The sequence below is a fragment of the Thunnus albacares genome, chromosome 21, assembly GCF_914725855.1.
Source record: "Thunnus albacares chromosome 21, fThuAlb1.1, whole genome shotgun sequence".
Lineage (NCBI taxonomy): Eukaryota > Metazoa > Chordata > Actinopteri > Scombriformes > Scombridae > Thunnus > Thunnus albacares.
The window spans coordinates 19849721-19862632 of record NC_058126.1 but is presented as its reverse complement, the minus strand read 5'-3'; the positions used below and the strand labels follow the sequence as shown (position 1 = coordinate 19862632).

Below are 12912 nucleotides of genomic sequence, written 5' to 3'. Positions count from 1 at the left end.
AAAGTGGAAATTAGTGTAACAATCCTGTTTATATTTTTATTACACTTCTAATTTTAGGATAGTAAAGTGTTAAAATAAGTGTTCTTGAATAAACTACTTCACAAAAGAGGGTTCCCACACCAGGTCTCCAACCCCAGTCTCTCAGACCACAGACAACTGCGCTGACCACTCAGCCAAATCTCAACTCTGCCAGACACACAGACCTGCAGCTATTTATAGAGGGCAACAGAGACAGCAATGCAACCTCACTACAATATGAGTCCTGACCTGCAAGCTGTTATTTTACATGTTTTGGGTTTTTTTCCCCAAAAACAAATAATTTTTTAAATATTTGTATGAAATAAATATTCATAAAAACCCACTATTTGTGCTTTTCCGAATACTGTATTCAGATTTGACTTCCCCCCTGCTTTGTAAAATTGGTGACAGCTTAATCTCTCTACATTTTATTTCACAGGGAGGTTTCCAAATAGAGAAAAAAGAAGTGCATGGTGTTCCTTTGACGTTTGCAGTTACAGGTTTCACTCTCATCACTAGTACCTCCCACATATACATTTTTACCAAGTACCAAACCATAACATGTTTGACAGCCTTTACTTTAAATAGTCAAATTTGCACTTCAAAGGAGATATTAGTGCAAAGGCGATCTGCAGTGGGTGATGCTGGGGTGACAGTGGCAGATGGTAGCCTCAGGGATAGTGAGGCATGCATATGATTTGAAGTTTGCTGGTTTGATTTCCTGTAGGATGGGGAAAATCTGGACAATCAGCAAGTCACATTCCCCCTTCATTCAAGTAACCCTGCCAGTACACTTGCAACCCACTAAACCACAGTTCCTCTGTTAGAGATGCATTGTGACCAACAGTAGATGTCTACAGTGCTAGGAGGCTCTCAGGTACTGTATATGTGCTGGGTGCAAATTCAAAGACAAATTCAGCTGAGTCAGCTGAGTAGATAAAGTAGCTGCAGTACATTTAGCAGCAGTAGTTATGGCTGTATTATGTGTAGCTGCAGAATGTAAAATGATAGGGTTATATGGACAGATGATAAAGATAACCTCAGTAAGGGCTTGCTGTATGTTTTTAAATGTCCTTAATGAAGAAGGTGGTGATAGTATAAGTACTTTTAGAATAAAGTGCAATTCAAAGTGTCACTGTGATGTACTGCCCAGTGGACATTTTGACTTATCTAACTTTTTTTTCATTTTATAAATTGCATTTTAACAGATTCAGAACTTAAACTTTGAACTAAGCATTTGTAGTCATTCAGTCGATTTATAATTCAAAAATGTGAAATCGGTGTGTAAAACATTGTCTGTCTCAAATATTCTCCCATGATTACTGCCAGCATGTGCATGTAATTGTTATAAGCTGTGACTATATTGACAATCAGCCTTTGTCCACAATTGTAATTGTCTCCACTAATGAGATGGCCCTAAAACCAACAGATAACTAAGCCAACTAACTGCTGCCAAACAAGTGATGAATAATCTTTCTGGCATTGTGTTCTACTCACTTTGCAGCAGTTATGATCAGTGATCCTGTACAGTATTCTGTGAATGATGAGCAATTCCTTTCTTTGAAGACCCTTGTTTTGAAGATGTTTTGAACTGGACCACAGATTAGGTATTGTGCTGCCGTCATTCTTTTGTGACTAAGAGGCTTATTTTTCCTGCCCTACTTTTTTGGACCTCAAAAAGCCAAAATCGATGCAAGTCATGATATGTGAGAATATGTAACCCATGTTTCAATCTAGCGTTACATATTACTTATAAACTGATGCAATGGCAATTGAGCTGTTTTTTGTTGTTGTTTTTTTTTTTTTTGCTTATTTAGCTGCTAACGCTACTTTTCTTTGAAGGTATTCTGGGCATGACTGATAAGAAGACAAGCTTAGGGCATACACAGCACTTGATGAACTTTTAGGATGAGATGCAACAAAGAAAAGGACTGCTCTACTCTCTTTTTTTACCACCAGTGACATAAACCATGAAACCATCTCAAAATGGATGGGTGGAACATGGTACAGTGATTGGCACATCTGACTGTGATTGTACATCCACATGCGAGCTCTGTGGATGTACATTTCATGTATGACGTTTCATAGAAAGTGCAGGTTTGTAGCAATCACAGCTGTTAAGCTCTCTCAAGCATTGAAAGCTTTTTTTAACACTAAGTTCTTTATACAACAGACACCTCACAAAAATTCAGTGCATGTAGCTTTCTTTATGAATGAGACTGTAGGAAAGCAGCTTTTACTGAGGAATGCAAAATCTCAAACAGCTTAGGAGGGGTTTAATGCCCATGTTCCCTCTTGTCTATACAAATATACGTATGGCCATGTCATGAATGAAACCAGATAAATAAAAATCAGGTGCCTAGGAGCAGCCATAGAACTGTTGCTGTTTTGTAATTCACTTAAGTAGGGGCACAAATGCAAACCGCAGGTCAGGTTCCTTCAGCAAATGAAAGCAGTTGTTGACAGATTATTTTAGGTAGTCATATGGCAAAGTCCCAGACCAACACATGAACTAGGGAGGCCAATGACATTTTAATCAAAAAACACACTAACTTTGAGCTGCAAAATGATATCTGAATTTAAATCCTGATAATTATTTTAAATATATGCTGTTGGACACATGTATTGTGTATGATATAAATAAAAAATGGTTAAAATGAGAATAGCCCTGTTATTTGCTATGAATTTTACCTGACATGGTATTGAAACACAAGCACTTTTCACAGGCACACTCGAGCCAACCACCAGCCACTGTCTGTCACTGTTTACACACTGCGCAGAGGAGAGTATAAAGAGCTCTTTCTCTACACTCACTCTAGTCCTCTGTCTAATACAAGTGAGTAAAAATTCCCCCACTTTACTAACATTATTTTTGGCTGGCACAGTATTTCATAAGAATAAATATGCTTTATAATCCTGTATCAATTGGTAGGTTTAGGCATCATGGATCTAAAAGGCTTTCATTAGTAGCCTAACCCTATTTTGGGTAATTTAAGGTAATCTGTGGAAAGCCGGGGTTTCATTTGTTTGAAGGTTTCAGTGCCAAGAATTCTGGTTGGATATATTTTGGGATATATTTTTGCCATTGAAATGGCTCTTCTATGTCACACGCTGCATCCTGCAACTGCCAACCATGTATTTTCAATGTGGTCTACCATGTAGAGTACCAGAATTAACATCTAGCTAAATGCTGCCTCCATTTTGAGAGGGCACATGCAGGCCTGTGATATACAATTATACAGAGTTAGTGTCAGTGCTTATTTTGTTCAGATAAACATACAGAAGTATGACATGTGACACTGTGCATCAGATACAGACTTGATGTAGAGTACACTCATTACAGTCATTTACTGTACTGCAATCTCTGAATATAGCATGTACTGGTTTTGTATCAGCTGGCATTTTCTTTGAATTTTCTTTGAATTCATGAATCTGTTCAAAACATGTAGCTACTACTGTTTCTAATACATTCTTTAGTATTTGATCTCTTGCAGATTTCTATGGTTGCATGTGTTGTTAGTCACCAGAAAGGGAGATTTTTAGAGCACTGCCATCACAATTTATAAATCATACATTGATTTACATTTTGAGCAGATATGAGCCATCTCTTAAATGTAGGTCAATGTATGATTTATGAATTGTGATGGCAATACTCTAAAAATCTAAGAATATTCAGATATAAGATGAACTTAGTTTGCATATCTCAGGACTGATTTAGTATCTTTTGTACCTAACACAAAAGGTATGTTAAACATGTTTTTGTTGTTCACACTGATTAGAACCCACAGGTCTGTATCACACATGCAGAGAAAAAAAAATCTCTGTTGTGAACTTAAGTCAGTCTGGCCTGGGCTACAGGTGTTTGTAATGGGAAGCAGCCTGATTCTGTACCACATAAGAGAAAGGAAGCGGCAATCTTGCAGCCAGACATGCAACAAGCCGTTTATATGTCTCAGAAAGTTAGGAATGTCCTCCTGTCTGAGTACAATGTAGCTGAGAGGCATCAAAAGTGATGGCTTCAGCTGATAAAAGTATAATTTCACTTCTACGATGTTTCTATGTGTATGAGATAACCTTATAATGCTGTTTTATTAAAGGCAGTGTGAGTGGCAGTGTGCCACACTGAACAATAACAATAGCTGGGATCCAGATCTTGGGTATGTTTATGTTAGAGAACAAGAAAACTCGAGCTACATTTTTGTTTAATGCCATTTGTTTTAATGCTTTTTCGTCCATCGACCTTTTTAAAATAACTTTTCTCCACTTTACACTCATAAACCTAAGCCAACCACAGGAAAAGAGTTCCTACATGGCAATTTTCAGCCATAACATAAAAACTTTGTATAAGTAAAGTTTATGGGGTTTTTGAAAGTTCACAAAATTGTTGAGGAGCACAGCACGATAACTCTGTGTGATAGCTTCATGGACAGTTTAAGTGCTACACCAATTTCCTTCCCTTAATAGAACAATTTAACACCTACTGCGCAGCTCTACTTTCAGCCAATCATACACGAGTTGAATGTAGAGCTGTATGTTCACACCACCTGGCCGGGGCAGTTCTCCAGTGAGCCCTCAGGACGAAAATGTAGAGTTGGGAGGGTTGCATGACCTTGGTATGTGAGGCTGCGGCTGTTAAAAAACAGACGGCAGATATATTCTGCAGCAAATATTCTGCACATGTTCTGTTGCACCATCCTTCTTACAGGTGGCAAGGTGAAAGATAGAGGTCCAAAATGTGGGTATAGTCTGTTGGGACACTGATTTGGTGTAGTTGGACACAGAATGGGTCTGCGGGCTGGTGTTTAGAGGTCATGGCAGTGTGTGCTCAGGTGGCCAGATGGTGGGCTACTGACTGCAGTAGGGGTGAAGAAAGCAGGGTATCACTCTGGCTGAATGGGAAGATAGAGGGACTACTGTGAAGTGAAGGTGGGTGGCCTCAACTAGCTCTGGCTCTGTGTGTGTATTGGTGGTCTAGGGCATTCGTAAAGCAACAAAACTCTTGATAGGTCAGCCAACAAGCCATCTATCATGACTCCTGCACAGACAGATTTATGATTCAAACAGAAACCAAGCTTAAGCTTTCACACCAGCAGCACAGAATAGCTGCTCAATACACTCACATTTGAGAAGAAACAGCAATAAACTGTGCAGTCACAAACTGTCAGTTGTTTGATCCAGAAGTGGCTGCAACACAAACACAGACTTGGATTTAAACCGAATTCCAGACACACATTGAAATGATTTTTTTTTTTTAAAAACATGACAATGAATTATCATTACAGTTGGAATTTGTTAAGTAATAGACCAGACAATGTGACAATAAATGTCAAGATAAATTCACATAGAGATACATGTATGTGTGCGCAGTTATGCAAATATTAAGCATTTCTCTCACTTAAACCTCCTAAATCTTTCACTGATGGTTTAGGAGACTTAACATATGTACTTGTGTGTTTTTGTGTATTTTTTATTTTTGTATTGATAGTTGTTTTTATTAATTGTTGCATTCTTTTTGTATTCATTATTATTTACTGTTGTCTGTAAGCCAAATTGCCCTTCTGGGACACTGAAGTTTCACTCTACTCTATTGTGCTCCATTTTAGACTTCACATTTGTGAGACAACCCACATTAAATTCAAGGCGAAGTGACAAATACAGCATGTAGCATTATAACAGCCATGTTATTATACCTTGAATCATGTTATAATGTGATTACAAAACTCTCATAAAGTGCCTCAGAACTCATGAGCAGCACATATGTTACCAATATAGAGCAGAGGTTTGCTCTTCTGAGCAGGCACTGACTAAAATCTTCTTTCTCACATTTCCTGGTTTGCTCTGTGGCCAGTCGAAGTCATGCCTCATTCACAGAGCTTCTTTTCATATACGTCTGTTTCCCCCTCCCTCCCTGTGACTGAGTTGTTCAGAACTGTCCTGTAACAGCACGCAGTGTTCACCCGCAGGGGTGGCACTGAAATACTGAAATGGAAGCCCATAAGGCAGGGTTCACAGACTAGCTGAGTGATGCGTTGTAGAAGGTATACTGTGTGTCACTATTCATATTACAAAATGATAGGGTGTGTGTGCTACTGTTGCTGTTTGATGTGGTGGAGTTTGGATTCATGTTTGATGCAAGTCTGTCTGTCTGTGACTGCCACATATCTTATGATTGTAAGGGAGCATCTGAGCACTAGCAAGCTTTTTCATTTTCTCATTAAGGTCCTCCCAGTCACATTTGCTGTTTCAGCCCATATGCTGTAACCTACATGATAATCTGTTGGTATTGAGTCATTTTCACCACACAGCTGCTTATAGCTCTAAAGCTGTTCCAAAGACTTTTTTTTAAAGATTCTATCCCAACTAAAAAGAGCACAAATAGACCAGTTCATACAACTGCATTTATAGCCTTCTTAATACAAGTAGTCATATATATAATGCTGGTGTATAAATGCAAAGGAGAGCCATTATGTGACTGTAAAACATCATAATTTCAGTTGCAAGTAAGAATAGTGCTTTGTAGAAAAGACATGACTACAAGCTGACGTGGTATTAGATAGGTACAGTACCAGTCAAAGGTTTGGACACACTTTCTCATTCAAGGAATGGGAAGGTGTGTCCAAACTTTTCACTGGTACTGTAGATGCATTAACCTTCACCTCTGATGACCCTTTCATTTGTTCATCACTGAGATGTGCCACAATACGTGTTCAAGGATAGAACTTCAAATAAAAGATGCTCACTTTGAATTGCCCTAATTGTTTGTAGAGAAAGAAACACTTTAACCACACTGCACTAATTATGTAAGCTATGTTTATGAGGACAGAAGTGGAAGAAAAAACTTGAATATTGTGAAAACGATCATCTTAATTTGGCCATGTCCTCAATTACAGAGGTTGCTGTTTAGCAGCTGACTCTAGTCTGGCGTGCTATAATTCCCAGAAGCACTTGAAGGCACCAAACATTGTCATGAAGTGATAACACATTTTTGACAAAAAGTAAAAGTGACAGAGTATTCACTGTGATGGATTACCTACTGTATGTCAAGCAGGTTACACGTTTGTGCACGTCGATGCTCATACCACACAGTCATGGCTTGTAACCGGTGGCTGCCTGGAAGATAGGAAACATCCATCAGTTTAACAATTCTTTACATTCATCACTCTAAACACCTGTGCTTGTTTTGAAAAAAGAGCAGTAATATAAACTGTTCTTCATTTGCTGTATACAGAACACAACATACAGAAACACTGGCTACAGAAAACCTTTGGCTGAGGTAAACTGTAAAGGATTGATTGCATGAGCAGTGAGACTTACCCAACAATACTACACACCACAAAACCCAACACGTCACGAGGATTTTCTAATAGTGATGCAAGGAACAGACCTGTGTCTGTCTTTCTACTGAACAAGCACATTTTAGCACAAGAATATGTATCAGAAAGGTAATAATTTATACCTAAATTACCATACAGTAGTCCACGTCATGTATGCCAAAAAGAATGCCAAACAGAGCAATCCATCATAAAGATCTGTAAAGTCAGTCCAACTGTCAAACTATCAAAGAAAACAGAGGTGGCCAACAGAGTCTGAGCAACAATGCTACAACATTATAAACACTTAATATAAACATTATAAACATCTTGTAAAATTTAAATTCATTTTCTAAAAATGTGGGTAAGAACAAATGTCAAAGCTCCAAATATAAACAATGTCTTTAGGGACTTTCGTGCATTCTCCAATGAACTTAATAAAGTCTTTTCCCAGTTGACAGTGCTTAATTACTTGAAAACACAAGCTAACTTGGTGGTTGTTAGTAGATATTCCCAGCATTCTTTTTATTGCCTCAGTTCACAAACTGCAAGAGGATTTGATTATAAATTCCTAGTTGTGTAATCTGTTCTGCTTTTGGCTGGCAAACTCACTGACTCACTGTCGGCAGACTGATTGAAAAAGGATAGGATATCACGCTGCTGTTTTGTGCAGCTGCCCCATTTGACCTTTGATCCCTAGGGGGGTGGTTGGAGAAGAGGTCACAGCATAGCTCAAGACAAGTCATGTAGCACTCACCTCCAGCCAGAACTGCCTGTTCTGTGCTGCTCGTGCCGTCTTTACTCTGTCAGGCTCTAGCGAGTTATCCAACACAGCCCCCCAAGGCGAGCTTCCAGTACAGACCCTTGGTGTTCAGGTATGCTGCGGAAAAGCATGTCGGAAGAATGAAGAGGGAGGGGGAGCACAGTGCAAACCTTCCTCTTGCTGATTAGGTGATTAGACAAAATATTTTGTCTGTGTCTTTTACTTTATAAGCAGGTGCACTAATGAGGCTTATTAATGCTAAAATGCTGATAACACTTTACAACTACACAACTTAATTGTTTCCACACAACACATTAATACTCCATTAAGCAAAGGACTGCTAATATGTCAAATCCAAAAAAGACCATGGACCTGGTATAGACCATTTTCAACAACAGACATTTTAGCTCCTCATTGCAGGAAAGGCACAGGTGTACCAAATAATTTTAATTATGGCTCTGCTGCATTTGGGTGTGCCAGTAACCTATATCTGAGGCAACATGCACAATACCAAGGCCCTGGCCCTTGGACACATACTCTAGATGGAATACAGCCATTATTAATGTTATTAGTTACATCTGTCATGGAAAAGGTCCACTGTGCATGCTGGCTCACCTGTAGGGCTTACTACCACACCTAATGGAGCCATCATTAATGTTACTAGTTACACTTGTAGTTTACTTGTCTTCATGGTTTTGCAGCTCCATTAAACCTGCATACAGAACTTTTACATGTAAATGAACATCCGTTACATTCAAGCCCTTGCAAGTTCACACAATGCTGATTAAGCCTATCGCCGCCAGCTAAATCTCTCTGTATTTCACAGTACAGGGAGTTTTTTAAATCTGGTGTCTGGCCGGATGAATGCATACTGCCCATGCTCAATGGGCAGAGCATGTGCACCAGAGACTTCCACCAGCTGAGTGGCTAGCTTATAGTTGGCTGCTAACTTAAATGGGGATAAAATAATTTAATCGTGTGGCTTTTCTATACTTTCCAAATGTTATCAGACTGAATGGATCAAATTCTGATAGTGAAACAAGTCGTTTTGCTGGAACAGTAGCAACAGAGAAGACTACAGCGGAGCCTATGACGTAAGCACATCAACAGTGTTTTTGTAATTACTCTCACTGCTAGAGTAGAGAGACAAAAGTCCCACAATCCAGCTTTATTTATGCATTTGTTATTAATACTGAATAAAACAAGTCCCTGAAACATGATGTAAATACTGGTAGACCAACTAGAAATCACCACCCATCTTATTAACAGGTCTTTGTTGCTTTTTCTTTTCTTAGCTAGTTTTAGCATGCATGGTTCATTTTGTATGTGCTGACATCTGTTTTTGGCATTTCTGACAGGAGAAACAATATACAATATATAAGCTTGTATATTGTTATAACAATATATAAGCTAGTTTGCCATTGCAGTACACAACTGTATATGACAGTTAGCTTTAACATTAGCAACTGTAGCTGTCAACAGTTAGCCTAATTAATTTTACACTAGCAGGTTTAGCCAAACAGAGAAAATTACATATCATTATGAAGAGAGATTAAGCACAAACACAAATAGTTTACAGAGGAACTTACTCAGTACTAAACTCTTCTCTTATACCAATGGTTTCTTTTGACTTATCTTCGAAGTACTGTCCATATAGAGCGCCATGTCAAACACACACAGCTGTACTTCATTAACACTTAATTGTGTCTTGAGGGTGATTGGCTGGCTGGGCTGGCTGGTCTGGCTGTCAGTGCCAAAATGAAAGCAATCAATAACTTGTTTGTTGTCTTGACAGTTTTTTGGATGTTGGTCATTTGAACAGCTTAAAAAAACATATTACAGAAGCAATATGCCAGTGGTAAGAAAGCAAGCATGTAAGAAGCAACTGCATCTGGATCAGAGGGTTAACAATTACAATTCTTAAAAACCACACAGTACTATTCTGACTGTCAACAATTAGTTAAAAGTGATTTGGTCCAACTTTGTGCCAACTTTGTGACACCTGAACCTGCAGTTATAGGCAGTAGTGGGAAAGTTAATGTCAGATTCTTACTTCCTTCCCACCTTAGAATGATAGGATAAATAGTCACACATTTAAGTGTAATTTCAGTGTATTACAAACCTCTCAATATTACTTTTACACTTTGTGAATTATTGTGGATGTAAAAACATATATAAAAAGCTAGGCCTATTTGAGGATTAACAGTGAGGCTAAAGGCCTTAACTGAGAAATAATAACATTATGAGAAAAGATTATTATTGAGGCACTACTGATAGTGAATCTATGCAGGATATATATTTCTAGTGTTTTTAGCAGAGCTGTAAGACTATATCTGGAACCACTTAGAGATGTGAATGGTGTCCGTATGTGGAGTCTTTTGTTACCAATGCTGTTGCGCTCTCAGCGGTTATATTATAATGCCTGCTCAGATGATGTCAGAGCAATGTAGAGTTTTACTTTAAGTTTATTTTGTTTTATTATACAGCTTTCTTGTTTGAAAAAAAGTTAATGTGAACACAGAGTCAGTACCTCTTAAAGAGAAATCATGTGAAGGAATGGGAATTACTGGGTACAGCTGACATGGGGAGCTGATAGTTTTAGCTGTTTCAAATCTAGAGAATGTTTAGGGAAGGCCTTTTGTGGTAATGTCAGAAATCAATGCAGATAAGATTATACCTAATTGTTGTCTTACATGGAAAGTTCTTACCTAGAGCCCAAACAACAGTTGCAACCACATCACTTAAACCCCAAACTATTATATGCACATCACCACTGCTATTAAACCATCTCTTAGTCAAACCAACTTCAAAGGATCTGTAATATCCCCAGAAAACATAATTCTCTTCAAGAAAAAGTGGAGGACGCCTGCTGTAGTCCAGCTGTGTGTCTCCATTCACCATGTGGTTCAGTCAAGCCCAGGGAGGTGCCCGTGCATTAGAGAGATAATTAGCAGTTTGGAGACGCTAGTCTGGCTGAACCGGTGGATTGGGGTGAAGTGGAGTGAGGAAACATCAAACGGGATGGCATAGGAGAACACAGGGTACGGAACTCCTTAGTAAAATTGTGATTAAGGGATCTTTGCACTGAAATAGAACATCTGTGTCCCAGTATACATTTGGCTTGCTAACTTTGCAAGTTGAAAGATTTTACAACTGCTGTTGCAGTTTCACTGCCAGGAGGCAAAAATACGCTGGATACCAGCTGACTGTATATCCACGAAGCATGCAGTCATCTATGTTTTCTTATCTCTAGAGAATGGTTATAAAATGTTTAGGATGGTTCTTGATCATTTTTAGTCACACTAGCAGTGTGGGTCAAGGGATGGCAATGTCTGTTCACCACATTGTTCCAGCCTGAAATGGCTATATTTAACTATTGCTACTGTTGGATGAATTGCCATGAAATTTGGTCTCCAGATGATGAATCCTAATGACTTTGGTGATCCCCTGACTTCTACCTCAACCCTGAAATATCTACCTATCAAACAAAATGCAATGACATTTTGTATAGATATGGAATGGGACAAATTTTTGTAGGGACATTGTTCCAAGATGATGTATTCTGATGACAGAACATATACATTTCATGCCAGAGCCCACCGTGGTCTCTTAATACCTCTGAATAAACTGAGTACATACATGATGTCAAAGCAAGCTACTGAGTGGGAAGGAAATATTTGAAGTGCATATGCGATTGGTGTTACATGTACACATAATGTGGAATAATTATTGACTGAGTAGTTGGTAGTCCGTGTGGTCTTGGATAATAACAATCATCATCATCTGTTCAACAGGTTGTTTTTATTTAATTTGCGGGATTGCAAATGCAAAGCTCTCTTAGTGGCACTCCTTCAAACAATTTAACGCATTAGGTGCAAATTTACTGGTGGACTCTCGCTAATATCACTCATCCTGTAACTTTGACCCTGAGCCATTACTCTGCAAATCCTTAGATGGTATCTCTCGGTGGTTACTGGTTTTCAGTGTTCAGATCTGCAGGCAACATTCCTCGCATTCTGCTTTAACCCTGGATTCCTGACCTGCCTTCACCCTCAACAATCTCCTTCCAGAGTGGGTGACACTGTGTTTGATCCCTGCACACTTTTTTACCTTTCTCCACCAAGGCATCTCCTATGTGGCCAGGGGGAGAGCGGATAAATAAACATGTGAATTGGTTGAAGCCTGTGCATCGAAGTGCTAGTTGCATTAACAGAGGGGCCTCATTATCAAAAATCATATAGGGCAGTTACGGGCAGAAGTGTGCGCACTGGCCAGATGTAAAGTATCTCTCCATTTGGAAGTCTGTTTACATGGATCCTAAAATGGTGGAATTTGGTGTTCAGTTTCACCTGTAGAATTACAGAGGATTGTTATCTTTTCACTCAGTTTCAGAAAGTTGAGATTTGAGTGCCACAGCTCTACTTTGCGATTGAAACTGAGATCGGCTATGATGCAGACTAGTTAACTCCAGCTCCAAAATGAGGCTTGAGGCGATGTCAACAGTGACTGACTGTAGCTGCTACTTGCTTCATTTTGTGATGTCTGATGTCAGCTCAAGAGAATTTCAAAACCTGTCCTAAGAAGAGTATTTACTACATTACAGTATATTGTTGTGCAGGTTTGGTTTAATGCTAAACCTACATATCAATTGGCTATCTCCTCTGCATCACCATGCATCAAATGCTTACTGGGATGTACTGATTAAACAGAGACTACCCAAAATTCATATCATTTCTGACTATGCCTGGCTCTTATCAGCTATAGTGACTCCTGAGAATTAGAGGTTATTTCAGTATCTAAGATCCACCATGTGCCATGATT

At 38.9% G+C, this 12912-nt stretch overlaps 1 protein-coding gene across 11 annotated transcripts in view; it reads right to left on the bottom strand.

Moving 5' to 3' along the window:
- The window catches only part of col11a1a (collagen, type XI, alpha 1a), a 104639-nt gene extending 94799 nt beyond the window's left edge, over positions 1-9840 (bottom strand). For 2 of the 11 annotated variants that reach the window (XM_044339792.1, XM_044339793.1), the window contains exons 1-4: positions 9681-9834; positions 8086-8208; positions 7053-7128; positions 5139-5202 (exon numbers count right to left, since the gene is read on the bottom strand). The gene's annotated coding sequence lies outside the window, so the exon portion shown is untranslated. Of the gene's footprint in view, positions 1-5138; positions 5203-7048; positions 7129-7474; positions 7554-8085; positions 8209-9680 lie in introns of those variants that run through there. The other 9 variants (XM_044339794.1, XM_044339790.1, XM_044339787.1 and 6 more) reach the window with 9 other exon arrangements.
- Positions 9841-12912: the final 3072 nt, after the last annotated feature.